This window comes from Mobula birostris, chromosome 5 (genome assembly GCF_030028105.1).
Source record: "Mobula birostris isolate sMobBir1 chromosome 5, sMobBir1.hap1, whole genome shotgun sequence".
NCBI lineage: Eukaryota > Metazoa > Chordata > Chondrichthyes > Myliobatiformes > Myliobatidae > Mobula > Mobula birostris.
Window position 1 is genome coordinate 189532794 of NC_092374.1, and position 27299 is coordinate 189560092.

Consider the following 27299-nt stretch of genomic DNA (forward strand, 5'->3'; position numbering starts at 1 on the left):
TGAAAAGAAAAGGAAGTATGATATCAGGAGTCCTGGAGCAGCATGTTCCTTTTAGGATGAACGACGAGACCGGTATGTACGGGATCTATGCGTGATGACTTATTGAGGCGGCGGTCAAGATAAAAGAAGGAAGTTTAGGAGCCAGTTCCGTGGCTCGGCTTGCAGCATGCGTTCCACGCTTCCACTCCCCATATTATTACTCTGTTACTGTCAGATCCTCTGTAATTGCTGGTCTTATATCAGACCCTTACATTTTCTGAATATATTCGTGGGTGTCTGGACTCGGTATTTTGAAGTAAGAGACTGCAGATGCTGGAATCTGTAGAAACACACAAAACGCTTGAGGAATTCAACGTGTAAAGCAGCAGATACGGTCGGAAATGAACAGATGAAGGGTCTGGACACGGACACGAAACGTCGACTGTGCATTTCCCTCCAGAGCTGTTGCTGGAGCTGTTAAGGGGTTTCTCACAGAGTCAGCGTTTTGTCACAATCATAGAGAACGACACCACAGAAACAGGCCGTTTGGCCCATCTAGTCTGCGATGAACTGTCATTCTGCCTATTCCCATCGATCCACAAATGGGCCATTGATCTCAGTACCCCTCCCATCCATGTACTCATCCAATCTTCTCTTAGATATTGCAATCGAACCCCCATCCACCCACTCTGCTGCTGCTTAATACCTAGTTTGTTCCTCACTTTGTCCCTATTTGCTGAATACACTGTAACTATGTTCCATCCCTTAACTAAAGTTGCTGTAGCCTGTCGTAACCTGTCCGCAGCTTCTGAAGGTGACGGAACTACTGTCTCACAGCTCCAGGAGCCCGGGTTCAATCCGACCTCCGGTGCTGTCTGTGTGGAGGCTGGACGTTGTGCCGGTGATCACGTAGGTTTCCCCGGATGCCTCGGTTTCCTACCACTTCCTAGAGACGGTAGGTTAATTAGTCGTGAGCAGCTAAACGGAGCGTGTTGATGTGTGGCAGGGTGTGAGGCAATGGAGGAGATCTTAAATAGGTTTTTTTGCGTCTGTATTTACTAAGGAAACTGGCATGAAGTCTATGGAATTGAGAGAATCAAGTAGTGAGATCATGGAAACTGTACAGATTGAAAAGGAGGGCGTGCTTGCTGTCTTGAAGAAAATTAAAGTGGATAAATCCCCGGGACCTGACAGAGTGTTCCCTCGGACCTTGAAGGAGACTAGTGTTGAAATTGCCGGGGCCCTGGCAGAAATATTTAAAATGTCACTGTCTATCGGTGAAGTGCCGGAGGATTGGAGAGTGGCTCATGTTGTTCCGTTGTTTAAAAAAGGATCGAAAAGTAATCCGGGAAATTATAGGCCGGTGAGTTTAACGTCGGTAGTAGGTAAATTATTGGAGGGAGTACTAAGAGACAGAATCTACAAGCATTTGGATAGACAGGGACTTATTAGGGAGAGTCAACACGGCTTTGTGCGTGGTAGGTCATGTTTCACCAATATATTGGAGTTTTTCGAGGAGGTTACCAGGAAAGTGGATGAAGGGAAGGCAGTGGATATTGTCTACATGGACTTCAGTAAGGCCTTTGACAAGGTCCCGCATGGGAGGTTAGTTAGGAAAATTCAGTCGCTAGGTATACATGGATAGGTGGTAAATTGGATTAGACATTGGCTCGATGGAAGAAGCCAGAGAGTGGTAGTAGAGAATTGCTTCTCTGAACGGAGGCCTGTGACTAGTGGTGTGCCACAGGGATCAGTGCTGGGTCCATTGTTATTTGTCATCTATATCAATGATCTGGATGATAATGTGGTAAATTGGATCAGCAAGTTTGCCGATGATACAAAGATTGGAGGTGTAGTAGACAGTGAGGAAGGTTTTCAGAGCCTGCAGAGGGACTTGGACCAGCTGGAAAAATGGGCTGAAAAATGGCAGATGGAGTTTAATACTGACAAGTGTGAGGTATTGCACGTTGGAAGGACAAACCAACGTAGAACATACAGGGTTAATGGTAAGGCACTGAGGAGTGCAGTGGAACAGAGGGATCTGGGAATACAGATGCAAAATTCCCTAAAAGTATCGTCACAGGTAGATAGGGTCGTAAAGAGAGCTTTTGGTACATTGGCCTTTATTAATCAAAGTATTGAGTATAAGAGCTGGAATATTATGATGGGGTTGTATAAGGCATTGGTGAGGCCGAATCTGGAGTATTGTGTTCAGTTTTGGTTACCAAGTTACAGGAAGGATATAAATAAGGTTGAAAGAGTGCAGAGAAGGTTTACAAGGATATTGCCGGGACTTGAGAAACTCAGTTACAGAGAAAGGTTGAATAGGTTAGGACTTTATTCCCTGGAGCGTAGAAGAATGAGGGGAGATTTGATAGAGGTATATAAAATTATGATGGATATAGATAGAGTGAATGCAAGCAGGCTTTTTCCACTGAGACAAGGGGAGAAAAAAACCAGAGGACATGGGTTAAGGGTGAGGGGGGAAAAGTTTAAAGGGAACATTAGGGGGGGCTTCTTCACACAGAGAGTGGTGGGAGTATGGAATGAGTTGCCAGACGAGGTGGTAAATGCGGGTTCTTTTTCAACATTTAAGAATAAATTGGACAGCTACATGGATGGGAGGTGTATGGAGGGATATGGTCCGTGTGCAGGTCAGTGGGACTAGGCAGGAAATGGTTCGGCACAGCCAAGAAGGGCCAGAAGGCCTGTTTCTGTGCTGTAGTTTCTATGGTTTCTATGGTTTTCTAATTGATGGGGATACGAAGGGAATTAAAAATGGGCTCATGTCGCATTGGTGAAAATGGGCAGATAAAGATCGGCGTGGATTCTGTTGCTTCATTCGGGTGCTGTCTGTCTGAATTATATGGATAAAAGGAAGTCGATGGAAAGTGGAGGAAAAATAGGTTGTAGGAGAACAGGTGTAATGGCGAGGACCAATGAGATCGCTCAGCTAAGAGCTGACATCGTCCGCGATGGACTGAACGTTCCCTCTTCACTCTCGCATCTCCCTTTCAAACTGTTTTCAACCTCCCCGCCTGTTTCTGTTGCTCGCCCACCCGAAAGATATAACCAAAGCCAGTGCAGCATTACCACATTTAATGACAATCTTCTCTTCACAGAACAAATGGCAAAGATAGGCTCTGGGATCGTCTCCGGCCTCACGATTATTTACCTGCTGCTGAGCGATTCGGGAGGTGAGTTCTCGGCTTTACATCTTAAACTGGTGGGGGAAGGTGGTGGAGGGGTTAAACACTGAGACCGAGGAAGGGGACTGCAACGAGTGATTCTGTTGCTTTGGCTTTGCCCGTGCACTGAATTTCAGAACTTGGTAAACTTGTCGCAGCCGTTTCTTGCCCAGTTCCTTTCAGACACCCAATCATCTTTTGGAGTGAGTTTCTTCACTCTGTCAGCCATGTTTCCCGTTCCAGATCGGGGACTGGGGAGACTTTCCGTACAGAACCTCAGTACCTGTCTTAGGCAAAGTACCTGCCTCTCACACCGTTGCGAGCACGCTTGGAATAAAATGTGAAACCGATTAATGATCGAAATGCGTAGAAAATAAACCCAAGGTTATATTGCCACATAGGAGCATAAATTACCAGGTTTATATTTGTTCTGGAAATTTTGGAAATAACCATAAAAACATAGAAAACCAACAAAACAATACAGGCCCTTCGGCCCACAAGGTTGTGCCAAACATATCCCTACTTAGAAATTACTAGGCTTACCCATAGCCCTCTATTTTTCTAAGCTCCATGTACCTATCCAAAAGTCTCTTAAAAGACCCCATCGTATCCGCCTCCACCACTGTTGCCGGCAGCCCATTCCACGCACTCACCACTCTCTGAGTAAAAAACTTACCCCTGGCATCTCCTCTGAACCTACTCCCAGCACCTTAAACCTGTGTCCTCTTGTGGCAACCATTTCAGCCCTCGGAAAAAGCCTCTGACTATCCACACGATCAGAGGCATAACTCAGCATGGATTCCTTAAAGGAAAATCCTGCCTGACAAACCTATTACAATTTTTTGAGGAAATTACCAGTAGGCTAGACAAGGGAGATGCAGGGGATGTTGTATATTTGGATTTTCAGAAGGCCTTTGACAAGGTCCCACACATGAGGCTACTTAACAAGATAAGAGCCCATGGAATTACGGGAAAGTTACATACTTGGATAGAGCGTTGGCTGATTGGCAGGAAACAGAGAGTGGGAATAAAGGGATCCTATTCTGGTTGGCTGCCGGTTACCAGTGGTGTTCCACAGGGGTCCGTGTTGGGGCCGCTTCTTTTTACATTGTACATCAACGATTTGGATTATGGAATAGATGGTTTTGTGGCTAAATTTGCTGACGATACGAAGATAGGTGAAGGGGCCGGTAGTGCTGAGGAAACAGAGAGTCTGCAGAGAGACTTGGATAGATTGGAAGAATAGGCAAAGAAGTGGCAAATGAAATACAATGTTGGAAAGTGTATGGTTATGCACTTTGGCAGAAGAAATAAACAGGCAGACCATTATTTAAATGGGGAAAAAAATTCAAAGTTCTGAGATGCAGCGGGACTTGGGAGTCCTCATACAAGATACCCTCGAGGTTAACCTCCAGGTTGAGTCGGTGGTGAAAAAGGCGAATGCAATGTTGGCATTCATTTCTAGAGGAATAGAGTATAGGAGCAGGGATGTGATGTTGAGGCTCTATAAGGTGCTGGTGAGACCTCACTTGGAGTACTGTGGGCAGTTTTGGTCTCTTTATTTAAGAAAGGATGTGCTGACTTTGGAGAGGGTACAGAGAAGATTCACTAGAGTGATTCCAGGAATGAGAGGGTTAACATATGAGGAACGTTTGTCCGCTTTTGGACTGTATTCCTCGGAGTTTAGAGGAATGAGGGGAGACCTCATAGAAACATTTCGAATGTTGAAAGGCATGGACAGATTGGATGTGGCAATGTTGTTTCCCATGATGGGGGAGTCTAGTACGAGAGGGCATGACTTAAGGATTGAAGGGCGCCCATTCAGAACAGAAATGGGAAGAAATTTTTTTAGTCAGAAGGTGGTGAATCTATGGAATTTGTTGCCACGGGTGGCAGTGGAGGCCAAGTCATTGGGTGTATTTAAGGCAGAGATTGATAGGTATCTGAGTAGCCAGGGCATCAAAGGTAACATCCTTGTAAATCTCCTCTGCACCCTTTCTGTATCTTCCACATCCTTCCTGTAGTGAGGCGACCAGAACTGAGCACAGTACTCAAATTGGGGTCTGATCAGGGTCCTATATAGCTGCAACATTATCTCTCGGCTCCTAAATTCAATTCCATGATTGATGAAGACCAATATACCGTATGCCTTCTTAACCACAGAGTCAACCTGCGCAGCTGCTTTGAGCCTATGGACTCAGACCCCAAGATCCCTCTGATCCTCCACACTGCCAAGAGTCTTATCTTCTGCCATCATATTTGACCTACCAAAATGAACCACTTCACACTTATCTGGGTTGAACTCCATCTTCCACTTCTCAGCCCAGTTTTGCATCCTATCAATGTCCCGCTGTAACCTCTGACAGCCCTCCACACTATCCACAACACCTCCAACCTTTGTGTCATCAGCAAACTAACTAACTCATCCCTCCACTTCCTCAAGCAGGTCACTTACAAAGAGTAAGGGTCCCAGAACAGATCCCTGGGGCAGTCCACTGGTGACCAACCTCCATGCGGGATATGACCCGTCTACAACCACTCCTTGCCTTCTGTGGGCAAGCCAGTTCTGGATCCACAAAGCAATGTCCCCTTGGACCCCATGCCTTCTTACTTTCTCAATAAGCTTTGCTTGGGGTAACTTATCAAATGCTTTGCTGAAATCCATATTCACTACATCTACTGCTCTTCCTTCATCATTGTGTTTAGTCATATCCTCAAAGAATTCAGTCAGGCTCGTAAGGCATGACCTACCCTTGACAAAGCCATGCTCACTATTCCTAATCATATTTTACCTCTCCAAATTTTCATAAATCCTGCCTCTTAGGATCTTCTCAATCAACTTAGCAACCACTGAGGTAAGACTATCTCTACTCACTTTCTTGAATAAAGGAACAACATCTGCAACCCTCCAATCCTCCGGAACCTCTCCCGTCCCCATTAATGATGCAAAGATCATCGCCAGAGGCTCAGCAATCTCCTCCCTCACCTCCCACAGTAGCCTAGGGTACATCTCATCCTGTCCTGGCGACTTATCTAACTTGATGTTTTCCAAAAGCTCCAGCACATCCTCTTTCTTAATATCTACATGCTCAAGCTTTTCAGTCCGCTGCAAGTAATCACTACAATCTCCAAGATCCTTTTGCATAGTGAATACTGAAGCAAAGTACTCATTAAGTACCTCTGCTATGTCCTCCGGTTTCATACATACTTTCCCACTGTCACACTTGATAGGTCCTATTCTTTCAACCGTCCAGAACTGAGTTACAAACTTCATGGCTGGAACCGACTTAATTTCAGAGTACGTCATTTTCTTGAAGCATATAATGGCGAAGATTGAAATTAGTGTTACATAAAATGTTAACAGGTTAACAGTTCGATAGCAGCTTTTTCCCCCTCTGCTATCACGTCAGAAACTTAGAACAGTACTGCACAACATAGGCCAACTATGCCGCGCCGAATTTTTAATCTACTCCAAGATCAATGCTAATACAATTGTATTTCTATGTTAGATTGACTGTCCTGTTGTACATATTATTTACTATAAATTACTATAAATTGCACATTGTACATTTAGACGGAGACGTAACGTGAAGATTTTTAGTCCTCATATATATGAAGGATATAAGTAAAAAGGACAATTCAATTCAATGCTTTCCTCCTGCATTGCCCTCCATATTTCTTTTATTTATATCTCTATCTAATAATCTTTTAAATATCTCTATTCTTTCTGTCTCTACCCCTATCCCCTGGAGCACAGTCCATGCACTCACCACTCTCTGCAAAAAACCTACCTCTGACAACCACCCATACTTTCTTTCAAACTTCTTAAAATTATGCCCTGTTACATTAGCAATTTCCATTCTGAAAAAGATGCTCTGCCCATTTAGTCTATCAATGCCTGTTATCATTGTACATTTCCCTTATCAAGGCAGCTTCATTCCAAAGAGAAAAGCCCTAGTTCACTCAACCTTTTCTCATGAGACATGCTCTCTATTCCAGCCATTATCCTGGCAAGTCTCCTTTGCACATTTCCTTCCTATAGTTAGGAGACCAGAGCTGAATACAATACTTCAAATGTGGTCTAATCTGAGTTTGATAGGGTTACCTCATGGCTCTTTAATTCAATTCCTTGACAGATAAAGGGCAACAAATAATTACGCCATTTTAACCCCTTATCAACTTGTGCAGAATATTTGAGGGATCTATGGGCGTGGACCCCAAGATCCCTCTGTTCCTCCTCCCTGATAAGAATTAACTCTGTATTCTGCCTTCAAGTTCGACCTTCCAAGGTATTCTGCCTTCCAATTTGACCTTCCAAAGTGAATCACTTCACAATTTTCTGGATTGAATTCTACCTGTCATTTCTCAGCACAATTTTCTACATCCTATCTTTGTCCCATTTAGAACTCTATCTACCATTTTTCTGTATCGTACCAATGGCCAATTTGTATCTACAACAACTTTTCACACTATCCACAACAGCACTAAACTTTGCAAACACGAGGAAATCTGCAGATGCTGGAAATTCAAGCAACACACACAGAAAATGCTGGTGAACGCAGCAGGCCAGGCAGCATCTATAGGAAGAGGTACAGTCGACATATCGGGCTGAGACCCTTCGTCAGCACTAAACTTTGGGTCATCTTCAAACAAGCTAAGCACCTTACCACTCCCTCATCCAAGTCATTTATAAAAGTCACAATAGGTATGATTCCCAGAACAGATCACTGTGGAACATTACTGGTCATAGACATCCAGGTAGGCTCTGCTCTATCTAATACTGCCTTCTGCCTTTTGTGGGCAAGCCAATACTGACTCCACACAGACAAGGTTCCGTGGGTCCTATGTCTTCTGACTTTATGAATGAGCATTATCAAATTCTTCACTGAAATCCATGTACACCATATCCACTGCTCCATATTAATCACAGTGTTTTGTCACTTCCTTGAATAATTCCCTCAGCCTTGTGAGACACTGCCTGCCCTGAATGAAGTCAGGCTCACTAATTTTAATCAATCTATCCTTCTCCAAATTCTAATAAATCCTGTCTCTAAGAACCCTCTCCTATAGTTTGTCCATCACTGACAAGAGACTCATCGGTTGATAGCTTCCAAGATTGTCACAGGATAATATAATGTATCTATCTCTACTACTACCCTGACAGCACATTCCATGCTCCTACCACTCACCTTTCCTTATTCCTTTCTTAAACACATTTAACACCCTCCAGTACACACCCCTATTCTTGACAGGCCTTTTAATCCCTAATGCAGTCTCTCAATTTGCACTAATGTCATAATGTTATCTTTGTTTATTGTGTTCTGTAATTTATATATAATTTGTGTTAATATATGTTTAAGAACAGTTACTTCCATATGCCATGTTTGTAGTGTACTGGACTGCTGCTGTAAAGACCTCATTTTCATGGCAATAAATTTGACATTGATGCCACTCACTTATGAATACTCTGTGGGGCTTCTGCTTATTTATTTGCATCAGCATTTGAGCCTGTGCACCCAGATTTACGGCATCCTCTCAGAACCAGGTTACCAATGGCGTATTTCGCTGTATTAATGGTTACCTTGCTGCTGTCGGTGTTTGGGAATTGCCCATGTCTAATATAACTGCAAACCTGTCTAGAATTCACCAAGGATATTGGCCAAGGTCTCAGTTCCAGTCCCAGGGATGACCATGTTGTCTGAGGAGGGTTCTCTTCCATCCACCCAAACAAGGGGGCAAGGTTTCTCAAAGGAGCAGATAACATCCCCTTTTACTGCATGTTAGTGGGAGACCCAGAACAATCTCACGCTGACACCCAGGAACAGCTGTAGCCCACACTCCGTGATACAATGTCAAATTGAGCTTCCCATTGTGGGAGGGATTAAACTGGAAGAACAGTATGCATATTCTGTTTCTATTATTGCTGTGTAAATGAGATTGTAATAAGCAGTGATGATATATTACAGGAGCTTAGTATAGGTAATAATTAAAATACAGAGGGATGGCTTTAGAGACATAGAGGACTACAGCAGAGGAACAGGCCATTTGGCCCATTAATAATGCCAAATTATTAAGTGACCTGCACCAACCATAGCCTTCCATACTACTCTCATTCATGTATTTATTCAAGTTTCTCTTAAAAGCCAAAATCAAATGTGCAACCGCTACTTCCATGACAGCTCTTTCCCTCTGAGCGAAGAGGATCCCTCTTTATTCCCTTGAAATATTTCAACTTTTTTCTCTTAACCTATGACCTCTAGCTCTATTCTCACCAACATATGGAAACATCCTACTTCTATTTACCCTGTTTATACCTCTCAGAATGTCGTGTTTGCTCATATGTTCATATTTTATGTGTTGATTTTGGATGGAGTACAATCTGGGAGCTCTTTGTCCAGAAGCCCCAGAGAATGATTTGAAGATGAACCTCTATTCTCCTGCATGCAAGTTTTTCATTATACCTCTACCTCACTGTACTTGTGCACACAACAATAAGCCTGACTAACAAACTCCATACCAGAGCCATCAATAGCTGATGTCACAAGAATGGTATCGGGCACTTCACTGGAGCATTAGCACAGACATGAATGTTTGTCCCAAGAAGCACCTCACTCAGTGGTACAACTGGTAGTGCTGCACCTCACAGCTTCAATGACCCTGCTTCAATCCTGATTGACAGCACTGTCTATGTGGAGTCCCTCCAGTGAGCATGTAGGTCTCCTCCCACAGTCCAAAGTGTTGGTGGGTTAATTGGCTACTGTGAATCACTACTCTCCCCCTCCTCCGGTATGGTTGAGTGGTAGAACTAAAATGGGATCAGTGTTGGATTAGTGCAAATGTTTGGGACATATCTAACAGATTGAAGGGTGTGTTCCTGCTATATAACTTCACCTACATGTGGTATCCAGAGTCATCATCTGTGATCCTTTGTCATTTTGCTTTCCCATCTCCTTTATCCTCTGTCAAGAATCCGCAGTGCAAGTGTGGGCAATGTCATCACAATTTGGGTTAGTAACAGAACCTGTGGGCAATGATCAGTAGCAGAGATGAAGGGGTGGAATGGCTGTACCCTGGGAAGCTGAACTTATTCAAATGGTACACAGCCATTCTCTGTGTTTGTCACATTCACATCTATTCGCAGCCTTACATAATCAGTCACACAGACTCCCTAACATCAGGATATTTTATAGTAGATTGGATTATAGTTAATTCTGACACATCAGGACCAGCACATTTTGGCCTAATTAAACAGCTGCCCAAAATAGCTGAAGTTTCATGTAGATAGTTAAAAATGTAATAAAAAGGCCAAACTAACAGTTAACTGAGTATCAAACTGTGTATTTAAATAAAGAAAAACTAGAGAAAATTAGAATACTATCAACACTTCTATAAAACTGTATTAGTTCCTAATAGTTTTCGAAGGAGGAATTAATCCAGTGAATGCTGCTGTGTTCTTTTGATTAACTGTAAATGGACATAATCAGTGCAGACACCTAGTGTAGATAATGGACTGGTTTCATACAATCAATGCAATGATTGCATCCTACAGGTCTTCATTTTCATTGTAATACTCGCTTTAGTTGTTAATACCTTTAAATTTATCATAGTTCCTAACTTGTTAAGGTATTTAAATCATTTTAATTGTATTCCCGGCCGTTTCTGGCATCTCCACCCCTGATTGCTTAAAATGCAGAGAACAAAACAATTCTTAATTGTCCTAGTTTATCTCTAACCAACTATCAGCGACAAAAATACTGCTTGTTGAACACAAACATACACAACTGGTTTTATTTTAAAACTGTACGCTCTAAGCATGGTGTACTGTCTAATGTCTTGCAAGTGCAAGCGACTACGATAGAGTCAATTGCTGGAGTCAATCATAAAAGATGAAATTACGACACACCCGGATAGCAGTAACAGGATCAGTCTGAGTCAGCTTGGATTTACGAAGGGGAAATCGTGCTTGACTAATCTTCTGGAATTTTTTGAGGATGTAACTATGAAAATGGACAAGGGAGAGCCAATGGATGTAGTGTAACTGGACTTTCAGAAAGCCTATGATAAAGACCCACATAGGAGATTAGTGGGCAAAATTAGGGCACATGGTATTGGGGACAGAGTACTGACATGGATTGAAAATTGGCTGGCTGACAGAAAACAAAGAGTAGCGATTAACGGGTCCCTTTCGGAATGGCAGGCCGTGACCAGTGGAGTACCGCAGGGTTCAGTGCTGGGACCGCAGCAGTTTACAATATATATTAATGATTTAGATGAGGGAATTAAAAGCAACATTAGCAAATTTGCTGATGACGTAAAGCTGGGAGGCAGTGTGAAATGTGAGGAGGATGTTATGAGAATGCAGGGTGACTCGAACAGGCTGGGTGAGTGGGCAGATGCATGGCAGATCCAGTTTAATGTGGATAAGTGTGAGGTTATCCACTTTGGTGGTAAGAACAGGAAGGCAGATTATAATCTAAATGGAGTCAAGTTAGGGAAAGGGGAAGTACAGTGAGATCAAGGTGTTCTTGTACATCAGTCATTGAAAGCAAGCGTGCAAGTACAGCAGGCTGTGAAGAAAGCTAATGGCATGCTGGCCTTCATAACAAGGGGAATTGAGTACAAGGGCAAAGAGGTCCTTCTGCAGCTGTACAGGGCCCTGGTGAGACCACACCTGGAGTATTGTGTGCAGTTTTGGTCTTCAAATTTGAGGAAGGACATTCTTGCTATTGAGGGAGTGCAGCATAGGTTCACAAGGTTAATTCCTGGGATGGCGGAACTGTCATATGTCGAAAGATCAGAGCGACTGGGCTTGTATACTCTGAAATTTAGAAGGCTGAGAGGGGATCTTATTGAAACGTATAAGATTATTAAGGGATTGAACACACTGGAGGCAGGGAGCATGTTCCCGCTGATGGGTGAGTCCAGAACCAAAGGCCACAGTTTAAGAATAAGGGGTAGGCCATTTAGAACGGAGTTGAGGAAAAACTTTTTCACCCAGAGAGTGGTGGATGTATGGAATGCTGTGCCACACTTATCTAATACTGCTTTTCAAACAAATGGCTTTATTTTTCTCTGGGTTTGATCTTAGGTTGAAATAAAATATTAATAATTAAGCTGCTGATACTTTTCAAGCTTAAACGTTCATATTCAGCATGTTAGTTTGATTGCCTTGAATTTGACAGAAAAAAATATGTGAAGGTAATTATTAATAATAGGAAACAATTAAGATTTAAATTTATGTAGAGATACAACAGGGTAACTGGCGACTCCGGTCCAACTGAGCCCAATTACACCCATGTGACCAATTATCCTACTAAACTAGGCTTTTTTGGAATGTGGGAGGAAACCAGGGCACTCGGAGAAAACCCATGCAGTTATGTGTTGAATGTACAAACTCCTTACAGACAGCTTTGGAGCAATAACCTGGGTTGCTGCCACTCTAATAGCGTTAATACTAATCACTTTGGAAATCTGCCCCAAAATTTCAATAAATGAGGTGGTTAGAAAAATTATCAATAATAAAAGCAGTGATGGAGAAATGGGCTGAATGCTGAATGAGGGTGGTGAATCTGTGTAAAGAATGTAAAGCCGTTGGGCATATTTAAAATGGAGGTCAATAGGTCCTTGATTAGTAAGGGTGTCAAACAACATGCAAGAATGCAGGAGAATGAAGTTGAAAGGGGAAAAAAAATTAAAGCCATGATGGAATGGTGGAGCAGACTCAATGGGCCAAATGGCCCCTCACAAAATGCTGGAGGAACTCAGCAGGCCAAGCAGCATCTATGCAAAAGAGTACAGTTGACGCTTAAGGCGAACACCCTTCGACAGGCAGTCCATAGATGATGCCTGGCCTGCAAAATTCCTCTAGCATTTTGTGTGTATTGCTTGGATTTCCATCATTTGCAGATTTTCTCTTGTTTATTTCTGCCCCTCTGTCATTTGATCTAATCCTTGGCATGAATCAATGGATGTGAATTACATTGTGTGCCACCACCCACATGATCTTTGAACAGTACAATTTTTCTTTCTTTCAGGAAGAATTTCATTGATGATTAATCTGGTTTAATGATTACTTTGAAAGTATCAGTGGGATGAGGAAGGAATTAACAAGATAATTCTTATTCTGAAAGGATCCTTCTTGGGACAGGATCAATATATAGAATGCTCAGACCTGGTGTTTGTTCTTTTTATGTGTTTTCATCTTCTATGCAATGACAAAACTTTACTGCACAAAAAAAGGTCATTTTGCTTAATAACTCTAGTAGTATTATCAGCTCAGACCAATTTCCTCCTGTCCTTCCTCAGTGTTGGATAATTTTTTAAATGCTAGTTTATTTCTATTTTTCTCCTTCTGGTACATTTGCAGTCCCTCTGGGGAAGGTGCTCCCATGATGGAGTTGGGGAGGGAGTTCCAGGATTTAGAGCCAGCAATGATGAATGCTGAGCCAAAAGAATGAAACTGTGGTTAAAAAAAAACAAATTGCTGGAGAAACTCAGCGGGTCAAGCAGCATCTGTGAAGGTAAGTCATGATGTAGGGTCTCTACCCAAAACATTAACAGCAACCCCCCCCCCCACCCCGCCAGAGAAGCTGTTTGAAATGCTGATCTCCTCCAGCAGATTATTTTTGTTCTATGTATCAGTAACTGCAGTCTCGTGTGTCACCAACAAAAATGCTCTGTGTATTCACAGCCTTGCATTGAACATAGCTTTTCTATCAGAAATCCACTTCTGTGTTTCAATTGTCTTCCTCCACTGTCATTAGACACCCCGTGTGCCACTGAGGTGAAAGAGCATCCCCTCATCATGAGGTGGTGTCCTCATCTGCCTGCTTCCTCTTGTCCCTTGAGTTTGGGACGCTGCTGAGTGACCATGCTATGGAAATGTGTACACCAATACACTGGGACTAATGGTTTGTCTTTCTGTTTCAGTTCTGGCAGAGACTGATGGGAATCTGGCTACTCGTCGTGTGGTGAATGGGGCACTGGGACAGTCAGTCGTTTTGCCAGGAAATCTGCCAGGAGAAAACATTTCAATCATTACTTGGGACTATACAAATTCATCTCATCAAAAAAAGATTCAATTATGTGTCAAATACACAAACAGCCCAACAACTTGCAACAGAGAGAGGATGACATTAAACCTGAAGGACTATAGCCTGGAAATATGGAACCTAACAGACAGTGATGAAGGTCTGTACGAAATAAATGCAAGGAGCAATACAGATCTCCATCATGAAGTGATGGAACTGCAAATTTATGGTAATATTATTTTAATTATAATATATATTCTGGTCTGACATTTTTAGAGTAATTAAAGATGAAAGGGGAGATGTTTGTGGTCTGAGCTGAAGCCTGTGGGATACACAAGGCAGAGGGAACACTGAAACACTGCTCAGATGCAGCACTTGCTTTTGTGAAGGACCCGGTCTGAAGCACTGTCTGTTTACTGTACATAGTGCTGGCAAAATAATTGGATGGTTCCCCTCTGGGAGGGAACACTAAGTCATCTGACAATATGATCTCTTACAATAAATACTTGCTGCCACCTGCGTACTCATCCTATTGTCCCAGAAACCACAATGTTCAGTGGTGAGAGGGTACGTCAGCAGCATTTACCTCTCCTCCTTACTATTTGGAAGGAGAATTGTACAGTGCAGAAGTGATGTGAAAGTGAAGAACAGGAGAGGAAGCTGCTGGTCTATTGAGCTTGCTAACTGAAAATCCATGTGGGACAGAGATAACATGGACAAGAAATGTTCCTAGTACTCACAAAGCTGTTCATACAAGTTCCATTTTGGTCTCCTTATTTAAAACATGACATACATGGGAGTTCTAACTAAATGTCAGCAGCACAGTTCCTGGGATGGATGGGTTTCCATTCAAGAGACTGAGTAGTGTGCACCTGTATTCCTAAAAGTTCAGAAGAATGAAAGGTAATCTCACCAAAACTTAAGAAACAAATCTCATAGCTCTTAATAGAGTGGATGCTTGGTGGATATCTGCCCAGCCTGAGAAGGCTAGAGTCAGACTAAGGGGTAAGACTACTCTAGAAGACTGGGGAGACTTAATTATTAAGGTCAATCAATACTAAAGTAGATAGATCTTTTGTATATAAAAGGAATTTAGGATAGGGTGAAAATGAGATTGATGAATGGCAGAGCAGGCTTCTCCTAGCCCTATATCAAAGTTCTTGTGAGAGATTCATGGCTAATACCTAGTTGTTGATAACCATTATCTTCATTTGTGTTTTTCTTATAAACAGAATCTGTATCAACACCAGTAATAAACAGCAGCAAGCTCAACTCAGGTGAGGTATGTAACATTAGTTTGCACTGTTTATTGGAGCGTGGCACGGAGCCAGTTTACTCTTGGTGGACAGAAGATGATGAAGTCACGGCCGATGAGTCACATGTACTGACTGATGGACGGAGAAGGCTGGAATTGTCCTTAAGGCTGAGTGATAACAACGCAGTGTACAACTGCACAGTGACAAACCCTGTCAGTGAGGCAACTATGAATGTGGATCTCAGAAAGCTCTGTCTAGTCACTGAAGGTTGGTGCATTACTTCTTTAATACTCGTAAACCTTTCTCAAATAGTGACAGTTATTTATTTCTTTTCTATTATAATTTCAGTACCCATACAATGGATCAGGTCAGGTCTGAGATAGATCAATGATTTTTAGAAATATGCAGACTGAGTATAAAACTCCAGACGTACCTTTGCTGCCCTATTCATTCTGGCCCGATCTATGGGTGAGTCAGAGCTTGACAGCAGCGTGTTTCTGTTCTTGGAGCTTGCCAATCAGCCGCATTTTCAATATCTCCAGGAGAGGCTTGGAAGATAGCGCCTTCGGGTTGTGACCTTGTGTGGACTTGATTTGTTGACCTGATTTCTTGCCGATGTCAAACACTGAAGCATCATTGGGAACTGAAACATCGAGACTGTCAGAGGTGTCTGCACTCGGATGATCACTCTCTGTCTCGATGGTGAGTGAGTGAGTGCTGCTGGTTCTTGAGTTGGGGGAAACTCAAATAAAAGTGGTGTTAACATCGAAACAGCGACTGTGTGTCCCTCTACTACAGTAGAAGGAGTGATATCTGTCTGCCTAGGTGAGAGAGACAGAGAGCCTGAGGGGTGTTGAAGAGTTTTCTTTTATGGACTGTAGACCATGGTCTTTCTTAGGGGCTCTGCTGTTTCTTGTATGATGGCTGGTGGGAGTGTTGATGCTCTCTGCTGGAAAAAGTGGGGAGAGGGTTAAAGCTGCTTGCTGTTGCTTGTGTGTGGGAGGGGACAAGGGGCTTTAGGGTTCTTACATCTTTTCTGTCATTCATTCCTTGGGATTTTTCTTCTGTTTTGAGGTCATCTGCAGAGAGTAAGACTTTCAGGATGTATACTGCAGACATTCTTTGGAACTATTGAACGCTCTGTACTATTCTCCAATCACTATATTATTATACCCTCTTATATTAGCCATTTCCAAATGGCTGTCTATTCTTAGCATTTTATACATCTTGATGTATCCTTGATGTTTTTCTATTAGCAGATGTTTCCATGGCTACAAGTCACAGATACTGGGTGAAAGGCACAAGCAATGGGAGGGAACTTGCTTTTGTATGGAGTGGTTGGGCTGTGCAATCAAATATGTGTAGGATTGGTGGAAACATTCAATCTGGGTTTCCAATAGAGAAAATAATTTTCTTGGGCTGTGTGGAAAGACCAAAGGAGTGGGAATGCAGGGATTGGTGGCTAGCTTCCTTCTGTAGTGTAGGGATTCTTTGTACTGCAGCTTCACGCATGTGTCATCACAAGCATGTTACAGGAAATAACTGACATGTAAAATCTTTTTGTTCCTTCACTGAATGCTAATGTCACACTCTGTATCAGCTCTCCTCTTGATCTCAGCTCCCCAGTCTGTTGTATTTCCTATTTTAAGGCAAGTTTAACTCACATGTTGAGAGAATCACAGATGAATGTCCATCCCTTTTCAGGTGAGAAGCTACTGAAGCCATTCCACATTCGTTTAATTACTACCATTGCTCTGATAGCTTTCATCACGGCTATTGTTTTCACTTTGTATTGGAAGAGAGAACTCAAGTTCAATAAAGGCAAGTACTCTTGAGTATTCTTATTAAGTCAGAATGTGTACCCCTGGTAATGCCCATCACAATAGTTAGCCTCAAGTTAGTCTTTATTAACTGGATCTCTCGCTTTAGTTCCCATCACGTATGGTCTCACTAAACCAGTGCCTATCACTGTGCAATTATGAGTGAAGCTATACCACCTCCTGAGTAGAAAAACAAATAAATCCTTGAACTCGGGATAACTGTCTGCAAGTTCTACCACGTGTGCTGCGTGCTTAATGAAATTTGGTGACTATAAAATGTGGTGCTTTGCAAAGTGCGTTACTCCAGTTCTGATCCCTTTTGCAGCTTGACAAAGAGCATCCCAGGAAAGTGCAGCGGCCCTCAACGCACACTATCCCTGGGATTTTCCTTCACTTCAGAATGGCCATCACCATTTCTCGGCCTGTCACTGCAGAAGACAGCTTTTGCAGTGCCTGTCAGTCAGGCCTTACACCGCACACTGTATTTCCCCCATGGTTCCAACCCACAACACTGGACAAGCTCTCTGCCATCACTTGATTGGAGGTACCCACCTGACTAGATAACCTCTCCCCCAGCTACAAATCTCAAACATCTCTCCACCCCAACACAACGGACCCCAGTTTCCTCTTTGTAATCCAACACATAAAGAAACAGTCTTGCTTTTCATACTCTCCATTGCCAGGGGTGTGGATTTCCCTGCTGTTCAGCAACCATCTGTGTACCCCTTATGGGATCTTAAGAATATGCGGGGCCAAACTGTGAACCACAATTGGGAGTTAGCTCAGTTCACAAAAGCAAGTTCAGTATTGAATGGATCCAAGTTATCTCATTCCTAACAGTGGTGCATTGCAGAACAGCAATGCGTGTTGCTCTGAAGGGCCATGTAATGCAATCTGGTGTTAAAAGTTTTAGTGATGTTTATATTGCTCTTCCTACAGATGCTGCTTGGCCTGCTGCGTTCACCAGCAACTTTGATGTGTGTTGAGTGATGTTTATATATCTGCATTCCATTTAAACTAGTTTACAGATAATGTAACTTCTTAACTGTGCTGTATGGGTTTCATTACGAACAGCAAATGTTTCTTGGATGTTGTACACTGAGGGTGGAGGCTGAGGAAACAAAGAGAATGCAGCACACAATCATTATTTGAGAAGGTGCTGTAGACAAATAAGTAAATCAAGCTGGGAATTTTTCAATGGAGATAAAAGGTGATTATAATGGTTATGAATTGGACAGTCTGAAGAACCACCTAGACAGCCAGAATTGAAGGAATGGTTCATGTTGCAAAAGTGAAATTCCAGTCTGTGAGCAAAGCAAAGATAATGGGAGTAACCTGCTCGGTTTCCTGCTCCTGCCCCTACACTATCTGCTATTCAGTGGCTGAAGCAAAGGATAAGAGAATGCAGGGACAGCCAAGCATTGGGAACATTGCCCACAGGATTCACCATTAACGTCAAAAGTCTGTCTGATTAGGCAGTTTTTATATCCATTATCACAGAATGCTGTTTGCATTGTGGAAATGGGAGACAATTGGGGATGATCAATAAATCCTTTGGGCGGAAGTTTCAGGGGTGACCAACATCATGATGTAAATGTCAATTCACCTAGATTGGGCACAGGTGTTTTCTTAATTTGTATCGGCTGTGAAGAGTACTCCCAATTCATTTGACAATGAAGAACAGAATTCCACCATGGTTATTTAGTTTTTCCTCTGAGGATAATATGATTTTCCCTGTCCAAAGCCTATTTTGATACCAGTCAAAGTCTAGCTTTGATACCAATGAGAAATAACTGGATACTTCATTCCTCGTGGAAGTTCCTAATGGGGCTGGATGGCAGCTGGGTAGGTCAGTGAAAGGGAATGCCCACAGTGTGCACATTAAGGATAAGGTTAGACTTCTCTGAGGTGCCCTTGTGGTTGTGTGGTCAGTCAGGTTTTTGAATGGAGAAGTTATGGCTGGTGGAACTATTGAGCACAGGTAACCTTCAAGGGGAAAGATATTTAGAGAAAATATTTTCTGAAATCAAAACAGAAGGAGCATCCAGATATGGTTCCAACAGCAATTGTTTTTTTTTTAAATTTAGAGCTTCTGACACTGAAAGGAGAAATAAATCAGTGCTGATGTTGTGATCAGGAGAACAAGCATTGCCAGGGAAAAGGTTAGTACAAGCTGCAAATGATTGTTGGATTTATGCTGTCATGTTCTCTCCACTTTTGTCAGTTTCAGTACCAAATAACCAGTGATACTTTTAACAGGAACAAATTTGTTCACACCCTGATCAGCTTCCTTCTTTCTCTGCCTGAACTTTTGTCTTCTGTCTGATGGTGTGGGTAGGTTGCATTTGATAAAGGCTTCTTGCTTTCACAAGAGAATTGCAATTTGATTATGTCACAATGTTACAGTACATCTCACTCAGCACATTGCACCCACGCCATCCAAACAAAGCTACCAATAACAAATTCTCTCCAGCTCTGTCTGCAAGATTTTAGAATACCGCACATCAAGTGTTAATGATCTAGAATTGGCACTGTGCAGTTAACAAAAACTGAAGCCAGACAGCCAGAAGCTCGGTCAGTTAGTATTACGGAAGCAGAAAATACAATACAGGAGAATATAGTATTAATGGTAAGACTGTTGGCAGTGTGGAGGATCAGAGGGATCTTGGAGTCCGAGTCCATAGGACACTCAAAGCTGCTGGCTCTGTGGTTAAGAAGTGCATTGGCCTTCATCAATCGTGGGATTAAGTTTAACAGCTGAGAGGTAATGTTGCAGCTATGTAGGACCCTGGTCAGACCCCACTTGGTGTACTGTGCTCAATTCTGGTCGCCTCACTACAGGAAGGATGTGGAAACCATAGGAAGGGTGCAGAGGGGATTTACAAGGATGTTGCCTGGATTGGGGAGCATGCCTATGAGAATAGGTTGAGTGAATTCGGCCTTTTCTCCTTGGAGTGATGGAGGTTGAGAGGTGACCTGATAGAGGTGTACAAAATGATGAGAGGCATTGATCGTGTGGATAGTCAGAGGCTTTTTCCCAAGGCTGAAATGGCAAGCACGAGAGGGATAGTTTTAAGGTGCTTGGAAGTAGGTACAGAGGAGGTGTCAGGGGTAAGTTTTTTTACGCAGAGAGTGGTGAGTGCGTGGAATGGGCTGCTGGCGGTGGCTGTGGAGGCAGATACAATAGGGCCTTTTAAGAGACACCTGGAAAGGTACATGAAGCTTAGAGAAATAGAGGGCTATGTGTAACCCTAGGTAATGTCTAAGGTAAGGACATGTTCAGCACAGCTTTGTGGGCAGAAGGGCCTGTATTGTGCTGTAGGTTTTCTATCTTTCTATGTTGCTATGATATGATTAGGGAGGGATCTTATTGTTTCAGAATTTTACAACTGATTGGATGCAGCTATCCAATCAGTTTATTGCATTCTTTCAGTGACGAGGTGACTTTTTTTCGAGGATTATATTACTCAGAGAGATTGCTGTCGGGAAGGGGCAAGTCTATGGGAGAATATAAAAATAATTTTTTAAAAATTATCAGTAAGATTTGTCCTATTGGCAAGGCAATGTAGAAGTTATGCAGTTCAATATGGTGTGGATGCTGACTGCAGACTAACCCATCACTCCGGTCACACTCCATGGGTCTGAATAAAAATACAGATGAGTAATCAGATAACAAGCAGGACTGGAACAAGAAACAGGAGAGAGAGAGATGCAGATGGAGATGGAGAGGGTGAGGGAGGGGTTAGTGCTAAAGGTAGCACATTAAATTTAAACAATCCTGATAAGCTGATAACCTGTATGGTTTCATCTGCTTATGACTCAGTTTTGTGTTTTTTTTCAAATAGCTGCCCTGGTGGTGACCAAAAAGAAATAATCAGACCTTCATCTAGAACACTGCCATTTTTGAAATCTGTCTCCACAAGTACAGTACAAAACTCTTTTACTTTTGAAGTGGAAGAATATGTGACTCTTTATGTTAGAGTTGTTGCTGCAATATTCCATAAGGCATTGGGGAATTCACTCCATAGCTGGGTAATGTCTCCATCCCTCACCATGTCTTATAGCATGAAGCTTTCTGCACAGTTAAAACCTCCACATCACTGTAAAGTACTCCCTTTGCAGAGATAGAAGGATGGAAATTATCATAGAGAGCAGAAATCTGCAGCCAGTTCTCTGCAGCCCACAATGTAAAGATCGCTAAGAATTAGAAAACACTTTTTACATTACGTTATAATACAGAATCTCTCTATTCCACCCTGTACTTTAAAAATTATACCGATTTTTTTCAATTCTTTGATTTTCCAGTGCTAAAATACAAAAACCATCTTGTATTAAATTCCCTTTAAACAACCTTCTGCGTTATTTCCATGGACATTGTGTTTCCAGAATAAGTGAGATAATCACAAGGTCTAAACACATGGATCATTGACCCATCCCTCCTTACCGATCTCCCTCCTGGCACTTATCCTTGTAAGCGGAACAAGTGCTACACATGTCCTTACGCTTCCTCCTTCACTACCATCCATGGCCCCAGACAGTCCTTCCAGGTGAGGCGACACTTCACCTATGAGTCGGCTGGGGAGATATACTGCGTCCGGTGCTCCCGATGCGACCTTCTATATATTGGCGAGACCCGACACAGACTGGGAGACTGCTTCGCTGAACACCTACACTCTGTCCGTCAGAGAAAGCAGGATCTCCCAGTGGCCACACATTTTAATTCCATGTCCCATTCCCATTCTGACATGTCTATCCACGGCTTCCTCTACTGTCAAAATGAAGCCACACTCAGGTTGGAGGAACAACACCTTATATTCCGTCTGGGTAGCCTCCAATCTGATGGCATGAACATTGACTTCTCCAATTTCCGCTAATGCCCTACCTCCGCCTTGTACCCATCCGTTACTTATCCATTTATTTATTTATTTATATACACACATTCTTTCTTTCCCTCTCCTTTTTCTCCCTCTGTCCCTCTCACTATACCCCTTGCCCATCCTCTGAGCTTCCCCGTCCCCCTTTTCTTTCTCCCTAGGTCTCCTGTCCCATGATCCTCTCATATCCCTTTTGCCCATCACCTGTCCAGCTCTTGGCTCCATCCCTCCCCCTCCTGTCTTCTCCTATCATTTTGGATCTCCCCCTCCCCCTCCCACTTTCAAATCTCTTACTATCTCTTCTTTCAGTTAGTCCTGATGAAGGGTCTCGGCCCGAAACGTCGACTGCACCTCTTCCTACAGATTCTGCCTGGCCTGCTGCGTTCACCAGCAACTTTTATGTGTGTTGCTTGAAATTCCAGCATCTGCAGATTTCCTCGTGTGGTCATTGAAATTACTTTTTTTCTAGCCACAGAGACATTTACATCAACTGGATGCAAACAAAGGACGGCAAAATCCAAGGGCAGAGCTCACAACGATATACAATGACACAGTCCTGATGTGAACACAACATTGGCGGCAACAAACACGGAAGAGAGGAGTTCAACACTCAATGTTGATCATCCATCATAGCAAATACAAGCTTGACATTGAAGTGCCCTTTAATCCTAGCAATTTTTTTTTTTGCTCAGCTAATTCTTGCACTGCCTACAGCTGATAGTACTGATTTGCACATTGGGAGAGTGGACCAGGTGTTGGAACAGGTTTCCAATGACAGTGTGATTCGGAAGGACTGGGACAACCTGGGGAACCCCAAATGAGAAATGTTGGAAGTACACAGCAAGGTGATCTGTCCTAAGGAGGGAAATTGGAGTGAATGAGAGACCAAGAGGCGAGGGTGTGGTTTATATCTGGTTGATAGTTGTGAAGAAGTGTGATGTGCTAATAGCTTGCATTGGAGGCAGATCAGGGAAGACTCATTTGGTTTGTTCATGGGGTCAAAGGGTTACCTTATAAGGAAAGGCTGAGCAGGTTGAATCTAAGCTGATCGGAGGTCATACGGTTAACTGCTGACCATGCAGAAGATTAACATTCTGGGTAGATGTCAAATCAAGATTGATGCTGAGGTGACGTTTCTCCTAATGGAGAATCTAGAACTCGAAGGGTATTTTCAGAAAATGTCAGAGTTTACGGTGGCAATGAAATAGAATTTCTCCTCAGGGGATTGTAAACATATGAAATTTGTGGAGACTGAATCATTGTGTATTTTAGTCTGCAGCTAGTCTATGCTACATCTCAAAGTAAACCACTGCCTCTGCCTACATATAATCTGGTATGGCAGAGATTGTAGGCATCGAAGAATGGTAAGTGTTGTGCATGGTCTGTCATCCACAGTGTATTTTCATCATTTCCTGTTTGGTATAGGTATCATTCTGGCATGTCATTTTGTATTTTTTTATGAGTAAACTAAGCCTTTAACTTTATTTATTGTATGCATTTCCCTGTGTGAAGGTGATACACTTGCTCTTTGCCAACACAAATGTTTGCTTTTGTCAGCAAAGCACTTGGAATCGGTGTGGCTTTCAGCAAAATGTGCCTCGGTGGTCTGGCACAGAAAGGGCCAACACTGACCTAGAAATTCCAACGTCCCTTAAAGGAGTAAAGCACCGCAATAGTGAAAGAGCAGTGGAACGACCAGCAGCAAAAAAACAATTTGCTGCAGAAACACAGTGGTTCGGGGAGCATCTGTTTATAAAGCGTGGGGCGGGGGGCAGCAAAAAGATTGTCAAGGCTTTGGGACAAGACATTATATCAGGAGGGGGAAGATAGCTGGCATGAAGAGGAGAGGAGAAGAAGTGAGACAGGGGTTGGTGACTGATATATGTGGAACAGAGGACCAAGGGATGATGGGACAGCTGTCATTTGGTCAAAAAACATCTGAGATGACAATAAAAAGCCTTGATGGTAAATCACTGGTTTCATGTTGGGTGCAGGAGCCGCTCAGAGAAGAGTCTAAGCTTCCTCACAACATGCTGGAGGAACACAACAGGTCGGGCAGCATCCGTGGAAACGATCAGTCAACATTTCGGGCTGGAACCCTTCGTCAGGACTGAAGAGGGAAGGGGCAGAGGCCCTATAAAGAAGGTGGGAGGAGGGTGGGAGGAGAAGTCTGGTAGGTTCCAGGTGAAAAACCAGTACGGGGAAAGATAAAGGGGTGGGGGAGTGGAAGCAGGGAGGTGATAGGCAGAAAAGGTGAAGAAGGAATAGGGGAAAACACAATGGGTAGCAGAGTATTTTGAGTCTAAGCTTCCTGTCATGTGCTTCAAACATCACATAGAGTTCATAATGGAAAATCATGAAAGAAAGGAAGGGCCTTGTTAAATTTTAGGACTGGTATGATTTATCATTGAAAATAAAACTTGGGAATTTACAACTCTCAGATCAAATGAAGTTTAACCATCATTCAACCATACATTGGCTACAGCTGAACAAAACAGTATTCCTCTGGGGCCAAGGTGCAAAACATACACAGCACATACATAATCGTGAGCAAAAAATCATTGTTGCACAAGTTGGTCAACAAGGTGTGAATACATGCAGTTCATGCTAATATGTTGATGTGGCTGACAACTGAATAAAGCAAAATGTGATGAAAAGAAATTGAGCTTTCTCAGACCTGCATGCTGTGACCAGTGGGATATGTAGTATGATTTTATACAGAGCAATTTCACTGGGCTGGTTTCAGTTTGTAGCAAAATGTGAGTCTGCGTCTTCTCAGCCTGTCTTCCATAGAATTTAGAAGAATGGACGGTGATCTCACTGAAACTCACGAAGTTCTTACAGTGCTTCACAGTGCAGATAGACAGCTGATCATTTCCACCAAATAAGGAAATTTAGAACCAGGTCACAGTCACACAATAAGGAACATGCCATTAAGTACTGAGATAAGGAATCTGTGGGATCTCAATCCACAAGTTCAGTTACAAGAAAAGTTTAATTGATTTCTGTGTATTCAAATTAATCACTGGATATGGGAAGATTGCAGTAAAAAGTAGATAATTAGCAAAAATTATGTTGAATATCAGAGAAGGATTGAGGAGCTTACTTTTATTTCTATTTCTTTGTACAAAACAATTGAAGACTGCTTTGATTTTAGCATGATGACTGAAAAAAATTGTCACTTGGGCTGAAACCATTGATATATTCTTTCCTGTAATGCAGTTTTAAAATTCAGTTCCATTTGCCTCATTCAGTGTCTTTTGTGGCAGTTTACATGAGGGATGTGAATCCTGGCCAACTTTTTCCCTCCAAAATTGGAGAACTGCAAAGACATTTAAAACACTCCCATCGGAAAGAAGTAAGGTGCAATATCTTCTTTCTCTAAACACATCACTAGGTTACAGTGTAACTTAGTGAATGAGTATGATATGCACTCAAGCTGAATAGCCAATTTTGAGGTCTCATTAAACAGGCAAATGCTTGTATTAATAGTATAGGCTACACCCCTGGACCACAAGCCTGTTTTGGTGTTCAGTAAAATAGGGAATAATCTAAGTGTAACTTCAACTCTTATGTTCTTGTTTACCAAACAAACTTCCATCCTCTTGCTCATCAAGAATTGAGCTACCTTTGCCTTAAAAATTGTCTAAAATGATTTAATAAATGGAGTTCCAAAGGCCTAAAGAAAAGAATAACCTTATCTTTGACTGAAGTATCTGACTACTCATTACTTTGAAACAACTGTCACAAATATAGCAAATAGAGATTAGGCAACTTTAGTAATGTTGTTTGAATAATTGCTCTCGACCAGAAGGGATTCCAATCATTTCCATTGAAATACTGTGATTAGCAATCTTATCAGATAGGGATCAGGCACCTATTTAACATCTATAACAGTATAAGAGTTACACAAATTCAGGGGACACTCAGCAGGTAAAACAGTGTTGGATTAGGGTTTAAGTTGCTAGTGTTATTTTTCCTTTCACTCAACTTTCTTTATGTTTACTTACGTGTTTCTTTAATCACCTGTTTGCAAACTTACAGGGGATTTTCAGTAATTTTCATTTTGTTGGCTCTGTACTTACATTATTCCTATATCTGCAAGCCTGAGATGTCACGCCAAATGCAAATGAAGCCTACCTATCATTGGAGACTCCCCTACCTAATCATGTTAAAACTAGTTTTCAGTATAAAGAGGGACTGTAACAGAGTTTTAACATTGTAAACCAGTGAGTTGTTTGTTATGTCTCCCTGCTCACTGGGAAAACGGGGACACCTCTTTCTCCCTTATTAGGGAGAGAGAGAGAGAGTCTGTGGTATGTTGTACACCGGGTGAAACGCGAAGTCTTTGGGGCAACTGCAAGTCTGTGTCTTTGCTATTGCTTTGCTCATGCTTGAGTGCTCGGTGGTGGGTGCCGATGCTTTTTCTTCTGGTGGGGGCAGGGGTTATTGTTGCTTGCTGCTGCTTAAGCTCGGGAGAGAGGGGAGCTGCAGGGGAGGTTCTTTGAGGTTCTAACATGTAACTGTCGTTCATTCTTTGGGACATTCCTCTGCTTTCGTGGATGGTTGCGAAGAAAAAGCATTTCAGGATATATATTGTATACATTTCTCTGACATTAAATTAGACCTTCGACCCTTGACTTTGAAATATCTTTCCCAAAAGCATTTAAAGTGAGGGTTCCAAAGCTTGTGATGAAAGAGTTGAGAACACAACCTCTGGTGATTAAAATCTGGAGTCTGCTGCAAGCCCAGAAAAAAAGAGAACCATAAAGACCAAAAGTGATAGAATTCTACAGGATAGAAATGTGCCGTTTGGCCTATCTGTTTGTCCCATTGCTGTGCACTTCGACCAGAACCCTCCACGCCCCTCCCATCCACGGACCTCTCCAAATTTCTCTTGAATGTTGAAAATGAACTAGCATCTATCATTTCTGCTGGTAACCCATTCTACACTCTCATTACCACCGACTGAAGAAATACTCCCTTATGCTCCTCTTGAACATTTCAACTTTCACTCTTAACCAATAACCTCTTGTTCCAGTATCTCCTCCCACTCTCAATGGAAAAAAATTTGTTTACATTTACCCCAAGTACACCCCACATGATTTTGTAACCTTTATCAAATCCCCCCCCGCCTCATTCTTTAACACTG

General features: G+C 42.5%; 1 pseudogene; it reads left to right on the forward strand.

Moving 5' to 3' along the window:
• Positions 1-2905: 2905 nt before the first annotated feature.
• LOC140198446 (signaling lymphocytic activation molecule-like) lies at positions 2906-22780 on the forward strand (annotated as a pseudogene).
• The last annotated feature ends 4519 nt before the right edge of the window (positions 22781-27299 follow it).